The 10,620-nt window shown below is 46.7% G+C and overlaps 1 long non-coding RNA gene across 1 annotated transcript in view; it reads left to right on the top strand.

Moving 5' to 3' along the window:
• LOC144334144 (uncharacterized) overlaps positions 1-10,620 on the top strand; it is a 131,995-nt gene that overhangs the window by 113,679 nt on the left and 7,696 nt on the right. The window lies entirely within an intron of this gene.

Raw genomic sequence — 10,620 nt, 5'->3', positions numbered from 1 at the left:
CAACCTTTGTTCCCATGGTAACGCGGAACCTTGGGGCGGGAGTACGGGAGGGGCTGATGGGCGCCGGAAAACCGGCTCCGTTACGCCGCAGGTAAAGAGACTTCCTGTTTTTTTTAAATCAAAGACCCAAAAAGCTATGAATAGAGAAGACTTACTGAAGGATTAAAAACAGTATTTGAAGTGATGCAACAACAAATTAAATGAAAGATAACAAGGTTGTCAATTCAAAAGTTACAAATACACACTTCTATCGGAATCTTAACGGAGTTCAGAGGATTTAATTAAATGATCTTAAAATCATATAAAACAATAACTACGGCCGGGCGGCGGTGGCTCACGCGTAATCCCAGCACTTTGACAGGCCGAGGCGGGCGGATCACAAGGTCAGGAGTTCGAGACCAGCCTGACGAATATGGTGAAACCCCTTCTCTACTAAAAAATACAAAAATTAGCTGGGCGTGGTGGTGCACGCCTGCAATCCCAGCTACTCGGGAGGCTGAGGCAAGAGAATCACTTGAAGCTGAGAGGCGGAGATTGCAGTGTTCCTAGATCCGGCCACTGTACTTCAGCCTGGGTGACAGAACAAGACTGTCTCAAAAAAAAAATACTACAGTAGTGGGAAAACTTTACAAGATTGAGCAGGAGCTTGCCTTTCCAGATGACAAACATAGTATATAAAACAAAACAGGCCAGTGCGGTGGCTGACACCTGTAATCCCAGCACTTTGGGAGGCCAAGGTGGGTGGATCACCTGAGGTCAGGAGTTCGAGACCAACCTGACCAACACAGTGACAACCCTGTCTCTACTAAAAGTACAAAAATTAGCCCAGCATGGTGGCAGGCGCCTGTAATCCCAGGTTCTCAGGAGGCTGAGGCAGGAGAATTGCTTGAACCCGGGAGGCGGAGGTGCAGTGAGCTGAGATCGCTCCACTGTTCTCCAGCCTGGGCAACAGAATGAGACTCCGTCTCAAAAACAAAAAAACCACAATAATAAAACAATATAATATTGTTGGTAGGAAAGACACATTAGTGCAACAGAATCCGGAAATACCACAAAGGTGGTATTTTATTTCAATCAGGAAAAGATGATTTAGTTGATAAATGGTGTAGAATCTTAAATTTAAACAACAAGACATTTAGAATATAATTTAGGAGACTATATAAGAGTAATCTAGGGTAATCTAGGGATTGAGGGACTGCAAAGACAGGAACCTCAAACTATGAAAAGATATACTTGATTACCCCAAAACTTAACACTGTGATAAAAGTCAACAGACAATGATAGATGAGGAAAAAATATTTGCCATACATGATAAAGAGCCAATATCTATAATATACAAAGAAATCTTAAAAACTAATTAGAAAAAAGGCAGAAACAATAGAAAAGGAACAAAAAATAGGAATGGACATGTCTCAGAAGAATAAATCCAAATAGTCAAGAAACATGAAAGGGTGTACAACCCCTCTGCTGTGGTTTTTTAAAATAAATATAAAAGATGTTGGAACCCCCACAACACTTTAAACCTGGAGAGAGAGGTGGCTGTGATCTCAGCCACATAGGGTTATACTTTTTTCTCAGATAATAAATTAGACCTGCTTATTTTTTTTGTTTTGTACAATTACTGGAGAGAATGAAACACAGGGACAAAAACCTGCTGCCTTCTTAATGACCCTTCTTATAGATTAACTTCGCTTTTGTTGTCCTGCTTTACTTAGACCAGATGACAGCAAACCCATGACTATTACACTCTCTGTAAAAAATGTTAAATGTATGCCTCCCAAAAAGAAACACTACTTAAAACCAAATTATTATTATTATTTTTTTTTTTTGAGACGGTCTCGCTGTTGCCCAGACTGGAGTGCAATGGCACAATCTCGGCTCACTGCAACCTCTGCCTCTGGGGTTCAAGCGATTCTCCCCCGTCAGTTTCCCGAGTAGCTGGGATTACAGCCACCTGCCATCATGCCCAGCTAATTTTTGTATTTTTGTAGAGTTGGGATTTCACCATGTTGGCCAGGCTGGTCTTGAACTCCTGACCTCAGGTGCCCACCTCAGCCTCCCAAAGTGCTGAGATTACAGGCATGGGCCACTGCACTCGGCCTATAACCAAATTACTATAACTGTGCACCGACCATATATGAAAAATGTAATCCTAAAACTCCTCTGCCTCTGCCTGTGTAAATGAAACCTTAACTTCTCTACTTCAAAACACTGACTCCATTCATTTGGAGTCGGTGTTTCCAGGTGGTCCACCCTCATGTTTTGTGCTTGAATAAACTATTAGAATTAGATTCTGACCCTTTTGATTACTTTAGGTGGACAGGTTTGAATATGTCCCCCAAAGCTCATGTGTTAGAAACTTAATCTCCGGCCAGGCGTGTTGGCTCCATCACTTTGGGAGGCAGAGGTGGGTGGATCACCTGAGGTCAGGAGTTCGAGACCAGCCTGGCCAACATGGTTCTCCTGCCTCAGCCTCCCAAGTAGCTGGGATTACAGGCACCGCCACGATGCCTGGCTAATTTTTTGTATTTTTAATAGAGACGGGGTTTCACTATGTTGGCCAGGCTGGTCTCGAACTCCTGACCTCAGGTGATCCACCCATCTTGGCCTCCCAAACTGCTGGGATTACAGGCATGGGCCACAACGCCTGGCCAGAAATCTCTATTCTTAATTATCCAGACTGGGTGTGGTGGCTAATGCCTGTAATCCCAGCACTTTGAGAGTCTGAGGTGGGAGGATCTCTTGAGCTCAGGAGTTTGTGACCAGCCTGGGCAACAGATCAAGACCTCACTTCTACTAAAAAAAAAAAAAAAAAAATGCTGGTCATGGTGATCCATGACTGTAGTCCCAGCTACACGAGAAACTGAAGCAGGAGGATTGCTTGAGCCCTGGAGATCGAAGCTGCAGTGAGCTATGATCACGCCACTGCAATCCAGCCTTGGCAACAGACCAAGACCCTGTCTCAAATAAATAAATAAATTACCCAGTCTCAGGGATTCTGTTATAGTAATACCACCTTAGACTGTGCTGAGTTTGTGCGACTGTTACAGAATCCCTGAGACTTGCTAATTTATTTACCAGTATTTAGATACTGCCTATAAGGGAAATACAAATAAAGGTGATAATGAATCTCAAAATAAATGAAAATAGCAGAACATAAACGTGCTAACACCTACTATCGTTAATCTTTTAGAAAGCATTCTGTTGTCTATTAAAATCGTTCCCCCTTTCAAAAAATAAAAAATATGCACCTGTACTCACAGCTACTTGAGAAGCTGAGTTGGGAGGATCCCCTGAGCCCAGGAGGTAGAGGCAGAAGTGAGCTGTGATTGGGCGACAGAGTAAGACTCTGTCTCGAAAGAAAGAAAACATAAACCTTTTCTCTTTTTTTTTTTTTTTTTTTTTTTTTGAGACAGAGTCTCGCTCTGTCGCCCAGGCTGGACTGCAGTGGCCGGATCTCAGGTCACTGCAAGCTCCACCTCCTGGGTTCACGCTATTCTCCTGCCTCAGCCTCCCGAGTAGCTGGGACTACAGGCGCCTGCCACCTCGCCCAGCTAGTTTTTTGTATTTTTTTTAATAGAGATGGGGTTTCACCGTGTTAGCCAGGATGGTCTCCATCTCCTGACCTCGTGATCCGCCCGTCTCGGCCTTCCAAAGTGCTGGGATTACAGGCTTGAGCCACCGCGCCCGGCCGAAAACATAAACCTTTTCAATCCAATATCCCACTCCTGGGAATCTGCCCCCAAAACAAGCCATGTGATTACATAATGTTTTCAAAGTCTTCTGCATTTACTGCAGCATTGTTTGTAGTAGTAAAAATGGGCAAACAAAGTGAATTTCTATCAATATATGAATGACTGAATTGGAAAACCCGTAACCTGGAATATTAGGCAGCTTTGAAAAGCTGTTAATTCCTACCAACCGACCTAAAGTAACTTCTGTTCTGTGTTAAGTGAACAAAGGAATATATAGGACATGGCCTTGTTTTTGTAACACAAACCCCATACAGATGTGTGCATGTTTGCGTATGATTGTCTTTTTTTTTTTTTTTTTTTTTTTGAGACGGAGTCTCGCTCTGTCGCCCAGGCTGGAGTGCAGTGGCCAGATCTCAGCTCACTGCAAGCTCCGCCTCCCGGGTTTACGGCATTCTCCTGCCTCAGCCTCCTGAGTAGCTGGGACAACAGGCGCCCGCCACCTCGCCCGGCTAGTTTTTTGTATTTTTTTTAGTAGAGACGGGGTTTCACCATGTTAGCCAGGATGGTCTTGATCTCCTGACCTCGTGATCCACCGGTCTCGGCCTCCCAAAGTGCTGGGATTACGGGCTTGAGCCACCGCGCCCGGCCGCGTATGATTGTCTGAGCATAACAAAGGCTACAGAAGGATACATAGCACATGCCCTCCTATTGCAGAGTGAAATGGGAAGTTACCCAATACATCTTAAACATCCAACTTTTTTTTTTTTTTTAATGAGATGGAGTCTCGTTCTGTCACCCAGACCAGAGTGCAGTGGCATGATCTTGGCTCACTGCAACCTCCTCCTCCTGGGTTCAAGCGATTCTCATGACTCAGCCACCAGAGTAGCTGGGATTACAGGCACATGCCACCATGCCTGGCTAATTTTTGTATTTTTAGTAAAGACGGGGTTTCACCGTGTTGGCCCTGGTCTTGAACTCCTGATCTCAAGTGATTCGCCCGCCTCAGCCTCCCAAAGTGCTGGGATTACAGGTGTGAGCCACCACACCCAGCCTAAAACTCCAACATTTAAAAAAAAAAAATGCTTCATATGTTTAAAAAATGTATTACATGATCCCATTTATGCAACATTATATAACTGTACAGGCATTTAGAAATGCACCAAGGGCTGGGTGCAGTGGCTCACACTTGTAATCTCAGCACTTTGGGAAGGCAAGGCAGGAGGATCGCTTGAGGCCAGGAGTTCGAGACCAGCCTTGGCAACATAGGGAGACTTTGTCTCTACAGAAACAAAAATAATAATCAGCTGAGCATGATGTGCGCCTGTAGTTCCAGCTACTTGGGAGGCTGAGGCAGGAGGATTGTTTGACCCCAAAGAGTTTGAGGCTGCAATAAGCTGTGATCACACCACTGTACTGAAGCCTAAGTGACAGAGGGAGACCCTGTTTCCAAAAAAAAAAAAAAAACTCGGCGCAGTGGCTCACACCTGTAATTCCAGCACTTTGGGAGGCCAAGGCAGGTGGATCATGAGGTCAGGAGATCGAGACTGTCCTGGCTAACACGGTGAAACCTTATCTCTACTAAAAGTACAAAAAAAAATTAGCCGGGCCTGGCGGCAGGCGCCTATAGCCCCAGCTACTCAGGAGGCTAAAGCAGGAGAATGGCGTGAACCCGGGAGACAGAGCTTGCAGCGAGCCAAGATCGCGCCACTGCACTCCAGCCTGGGCGACAGAGCGAGACTCCATCTCAGAAAAAATTAGTCGGGTGTGGTAGTCTCAGCTGTAGTCTCAGCTCCTCATGAGGACTGAGGTGGGAGGATGGCTTGAGCCTCACAGGCAGAGGTGGCAGTGAGTGGAGATGGCACCATTGCACTCCAACCTGGGTGACAGAATGAGACCCCATCTCAAAAAAAAAAAAAAAAAATGGCTGGGTACGGTAGCTCACACCTGTAATCGCAACACTTTTGGAGGCCAAGGCAGGCAAATCACTTGAGACCACGAGTTCAAAACCAGCCTGACCAACATGGTGAAACCCCATCTCTACTAAAAAGACAAAAATTAGCTGGTTGTGCTGGTGCACACCTGTAGTCCTAGCTACTTAGGAGGCTGAGGCAGGAGAATCACTTGAACTTGGGAGGCAGAGGTTGCAGTGAGCCGAGATCGTACCACTACAGTCAGGGCGACAGAGCAAGACTCCCATCTCAAAATAAAAGAAAAAAAGAAAAAGATGCGGCCGGGCGCGGTGGCTCACACCTGTAATCCCAGCACTTTGGGAGGCCGAGGCAGGCAGATCACCTGAGGTCAGGAGTTCAAGACCAGCCTGCCCAATGTGGTGAAACCCCATCTCTACGCAAAATATAAAAATTAGCCGGGCATGCCTGTAATCCCAGTTACTCGGGCAGCTGAGGCAGGAGAATCACTTGAACCCAGGAGGCGGAGGTTTCAGTGAGCCAAGATCAGGCCACTGCACTCCAGCCTAGGTGACAGAGTGAGACTCCGTCTCAAAAAAAAAAAAAAAATTTAAACACTTACCTATGACTCAGTCCTTCCACTCCAAAGTATTTACCCACAAGAAATGATAGAATATATCCAACAAAGACAGGTACATGAATGTTCATAGCAGCTTTATTTGTAATAGTTCAAAACTGGACATGGTCCAAATGTCCATCAGCAGATGAATAGCTAAGCAAACTGGTGCATCCAAACAATGGAATACTACTTGGCAATAAAAAGGAATAAACTATTAATACATGCAACAGGGGTGACTCGCAAATCCTTATGCTCAGCTAAGCAAGAAGCCAGACAAAACACAAATACATACTGTGTGATTCTATTTACATACATTCTAGGAAGTGCAGATTAACCTGTAGTGACAGAAAGCAGCGCAGTTGTTACTTGGGGATGGGAGGCAAGAAGCAGGAGGGTGGGCTTACCAAGGGCATGGGAAGTGTTCCAGAGTGAAGGGGATGGTGGTTATCTTGATTGTGGAAATGGTTTCACGGGTGTACACGTATGTCAAAAGTCATCACGCACACATTTTTATATGCAGCTTATTGTATGCCAATTATGCCTCAATAAAACTGTCTTTCAACAATACACACTAGAAGGCAGCAACTGCAAGGCAGCAACTCCAGAGTTCTGTGCAGGACACTGCAGTGATTCCTCTCCATTTATTTTCATCATCTAGGGAAGCATCCTCTTCATTTTTGGTTTTGTCTTTCAAGCGAGTTCTATTTTTTCAGTGTTTACTTTTATTTTTTTTTATTTTTTTATTTTTTATTTTTTTGAGACGGAGTCTCGCTATGTCGCCCAGGGTGGAGTGCAGTGGCCGGATCTCAGCTCACTGCAAGCTCCGCCTCCCGGGTTTTTACGCCATTCTCCTGCCTCAGCCTCCCGAGTAGCCGGGACTACAGGCGCTGCCACCTCGCCTGGCTAGTTTTTTGTATTTTTTAGTAGAGACGGGGTTTCACCGTGTTAGCCAGGATGGTCTCGAACTCCTGACCTCGTGATCTGCCCGTCTCGGCCTCCCAAAGTGCTGGGATTACAGGCTTGAGCCACCGCGCCCGGCCCAGTGTTTACTTTTAAATATTTTTTTTAAATTTTTTTCTGTTTTGTTTGTTTTGGTTTTTTTTCGAGACAGGGTCTCACTCTGTCACCCAGGCTGGAGTGCAGTGGCAAGTTCATAGCTCACTGCAGCCTTGAACTCCTAGGCTCAAGCAATCCTATCTTAGCCTCCAGAGTAGCTGCGACTGCAGGCGAGTGCCACCATGCCCAGCTAATTTTTGCATTTTTTGTAGACAGGGTTTCATCATGTTGCCCAGGCTGGTCTAGAACTCCTGGGCTCAAGTGATCTGCCTACCTCAGCTTCACAAAGTGCTGGGATTACAGACATGAACCACCAGGCCCAAACTAAAATTTTATGACATAGTATTTAATACATACAAAAGGATGTGTGGCACCGTACGTGAGTTAGGAACTGAGTTATAACTTAAATATCCATGAACTTACCACCAAACCTGAGAGCTGTGATATTACCAATACCTTTACAAATTCCTGGGCTCCTTCCTTATCCCATCCCACACTCCTCTCAGGGACCACCATCTCAGATTTTGTGCTTTTCCTTCCCTTGATTTTTTAATAGGGTTGTATGTTGGGCGTGTATTGCTAAACAATAGATAGTTTCATTTTGTTTTTGAGCTTTATAAAATGCTATCGTACTGTGCATAAAGTGCTGTTTTAATTTACCTCTAAGATTCATCTATGTTATTGCATTATGTCTGTTACAGTATTTCTGATCCTCCCGACAGCCCTGCAGTTGGCTTTGGATATGGTAAACCTAAGGAAAGTAAAGCTTAGTGAGGTGGGGTGGCTCACCCAGTCCAAGGGCAGATTGCAGGGACTCCTCTTCACCACATCTTGTCCATTCCCTTACTTGCGAGGGTCTCGTGTGCACTGGCAGTGAGCAGGTGCTGGATATGCCACAGGGAACACGGCATATCCTCCATCGTCCCGAAGCACACATCATGGCGCTCCCCTTGACTTTCACCAGGACGACTCCGGGTACAGGCCAGTTATCTGAACATCCTGGGGGGCCCACGTCCCTTCTACTTGTCCTCAAGAGTGACTTAAAGAGTCTGGTCTGGCCCTCCCACAGGTTTCTGCCCATGGAGGGCAACTGGACAGCGGCTATCACCACGACAAATGCAGCCACCCCTAACTCATTAATGCTACTTCCAGGAACTTATCCTCTAGAAATGCTTGAATATGTACAGAGGGGCACTGGCCTAAGAATATTTATTACAGCATTGTTTGTAATATAAAAATAGTGAAAACAACTCAAGTTTCCACCAATAGGGATCTCACTGCACGTCATTAACATTTGTTATGGGAAACATACACAATGGAATACCACTAGCTGTAAAAAAAAAATTTTTGGCCGGGTGCGGTGGCTCAAGCCCGTAATGCCAGCACTTTGGGAGGCCGAGACGGGCGGATCGCAAGGTCAAGAGATCGAGACCATCCTGGCTAACACAGTGAAACCCCGTCTCTACTAAAAAAGTACAAAAAACTAGCCGGGCGAGGTGGCGGGCGCCTGTAGTCCCAGCTACTTGGGAGGCTGAGGCAGGAGAATAGCGTGAACCTGGGAGGTGGAGCTTGCAGTGAGCTGAGATCCAGCCACTGCGCTCCAGCCTGGGCGACAGTGACGTCTCAAAAAAGAAAAAATCTTTTTTTAAAAAACTGAGATCTTTGATAACGCAAAACTTTCCAGGATATATACATATTTTTTCGAGGCGCACGTGATAATTTAATACATTCATATTCTCCAGGATATATTTTTTCTTTTTTTTTTTTTTTTTTGAGACAGAGTCTCGCACGGTCGCCCGGCTGGAGTGCAGTGGCACGTTCTAGGCTCACTGCAACCTCCGCCTCCCAGGTTCAAGTGATTCTCCTGCCTCAGCCTCCCAAGTAGCTGGGATTACAGGTGCCCGCCACCATGCCCAGCTAGTTTTTTGTGTTTTTAGTAAAGACAGGGTTTCACCATGTTGGCCAGGCTGGTCTCAAACTCCTGACCTCGTGATTTGCCCACCTCGGCCTCACAATGTGCTGGGATCACAGGTGTGAGCCACCACACCCGGCCCCCCAGGATATATTTTTAAAGGGCAAGGTCAGTACAATATGTGGAATATGTTAATACGTATATAAAAAATTGTAAAGAATAAAATATACCAAATTGCTTAAATATGCAAAATACTTCTAGAAGGGTTCATAAGTAACTGGGACCAGGGTGGCTGGGGACAGGGGTAAGAGGGAGACTCTTCATGACATCTCTGCTGTATTTTTAAAAATACGTACCATGGGCAAAGGCTACCCATTTAAAAATACATAAATAAAATTTAAAGTGTTTGTCTCTCAGTGCATATTACCCGGCTTCTCGGCCTTTCTTTGCTCTTGGCCTGCCTTTGCTAGCAGCAAGCATTTTATGGGAGGCCCCCACTTTGGCAGTTTACGCTCTGCAGTCCAAACCCCCTTTCCAGACTGAATCTGAGGGCTGGGAAGATCCGCCACAAGGAGGCGCTGTCTGCTGCTGGCCACTTGGTGGGTGGAAAGCCAGCCCTCCCCAGAGTGCCTTTGGTCAGGGCCTTCGCTGAGCAGGAGCTCACCTCCCTGTCCCCACTTACCCACCCTGGTCCCAACATTCCTCCAAGAAATCTGGAAAATTGGAAGTTAGGAATTCACTTTGTATCCTTGTTACCACTGACCCCAATTTGGAAGGTGCTCCTCACCCTCCCTGGGGCTCCCGGGAACATGGGTGTGAATGTCTGCTGTGAAGAGGTGTGTTCCCTCCCCTGGGCTGGCTCCCATTCCAGCCGAGAAACCTTCCAGTCACTGGACGGAGTCAGAATAGTTGAAACTCTGCTGGAGGGTGGCTGAGGGGACAGTGTGACACCCTGGGAGCCACTGAGCCTACTCCCATGGCTGCCATCCACCTACGACGTCACTCCCCAAGTCTTTATTGCCGCCCACCAGGTGCAAAGCCCTTACTCCAACACCTGCCTTGAATGTCAGGGGTGACGATGGGGCCTTTGCTCTAGCTGTTCCCCCCATCTGCCCCCACCTTCCCATCCCCCTAACTGTGCGCCCTTAAGGCCGCTCCCATCCTGCCTCCTGGGCTGCAGCTGCCCAAAGGCTCTGGTCACGAGCGGCTTATCAGTGCCTGGGGCAAGAGGGGATGCCCGGCCCTGGGGACCCCGGTGTTCGGAGCTGAGCAGACAGCCCCTGGGAGAATGACAGCATAAGCACAAGCTACAGGAGGATGGCCATGAACTCAAGATGCAGGCTCCCTCCCTGGGGGCTGGTCCGTTCCTGGTAGTGACCCCAGGGCCTGGCACTGAGGCAGCCCTTGGGAGTCTGGTAGATGGACGTAGGC

Source organism: Macaca mulatta, chromosome 14, assembly GCF_049350105.2.
Source record: "Macaca mulatta isolate MMU2019108-1 chromosome 14, T2T-MMU8v2.0, whole genome shotgun sequence".
In the NCBI taxonomy this organism is placed as follows: domain Eukaryota; kingdom Metazoa; phylum Chordata; class Mammalia; order Primates; family Cercopithecidae; genus Macaca; species Macaca mulatta.
Note: the sequence above shows the minus strand (reverse complement) of the source record. Positions and strands in the feature narration are given on the sequence as shown.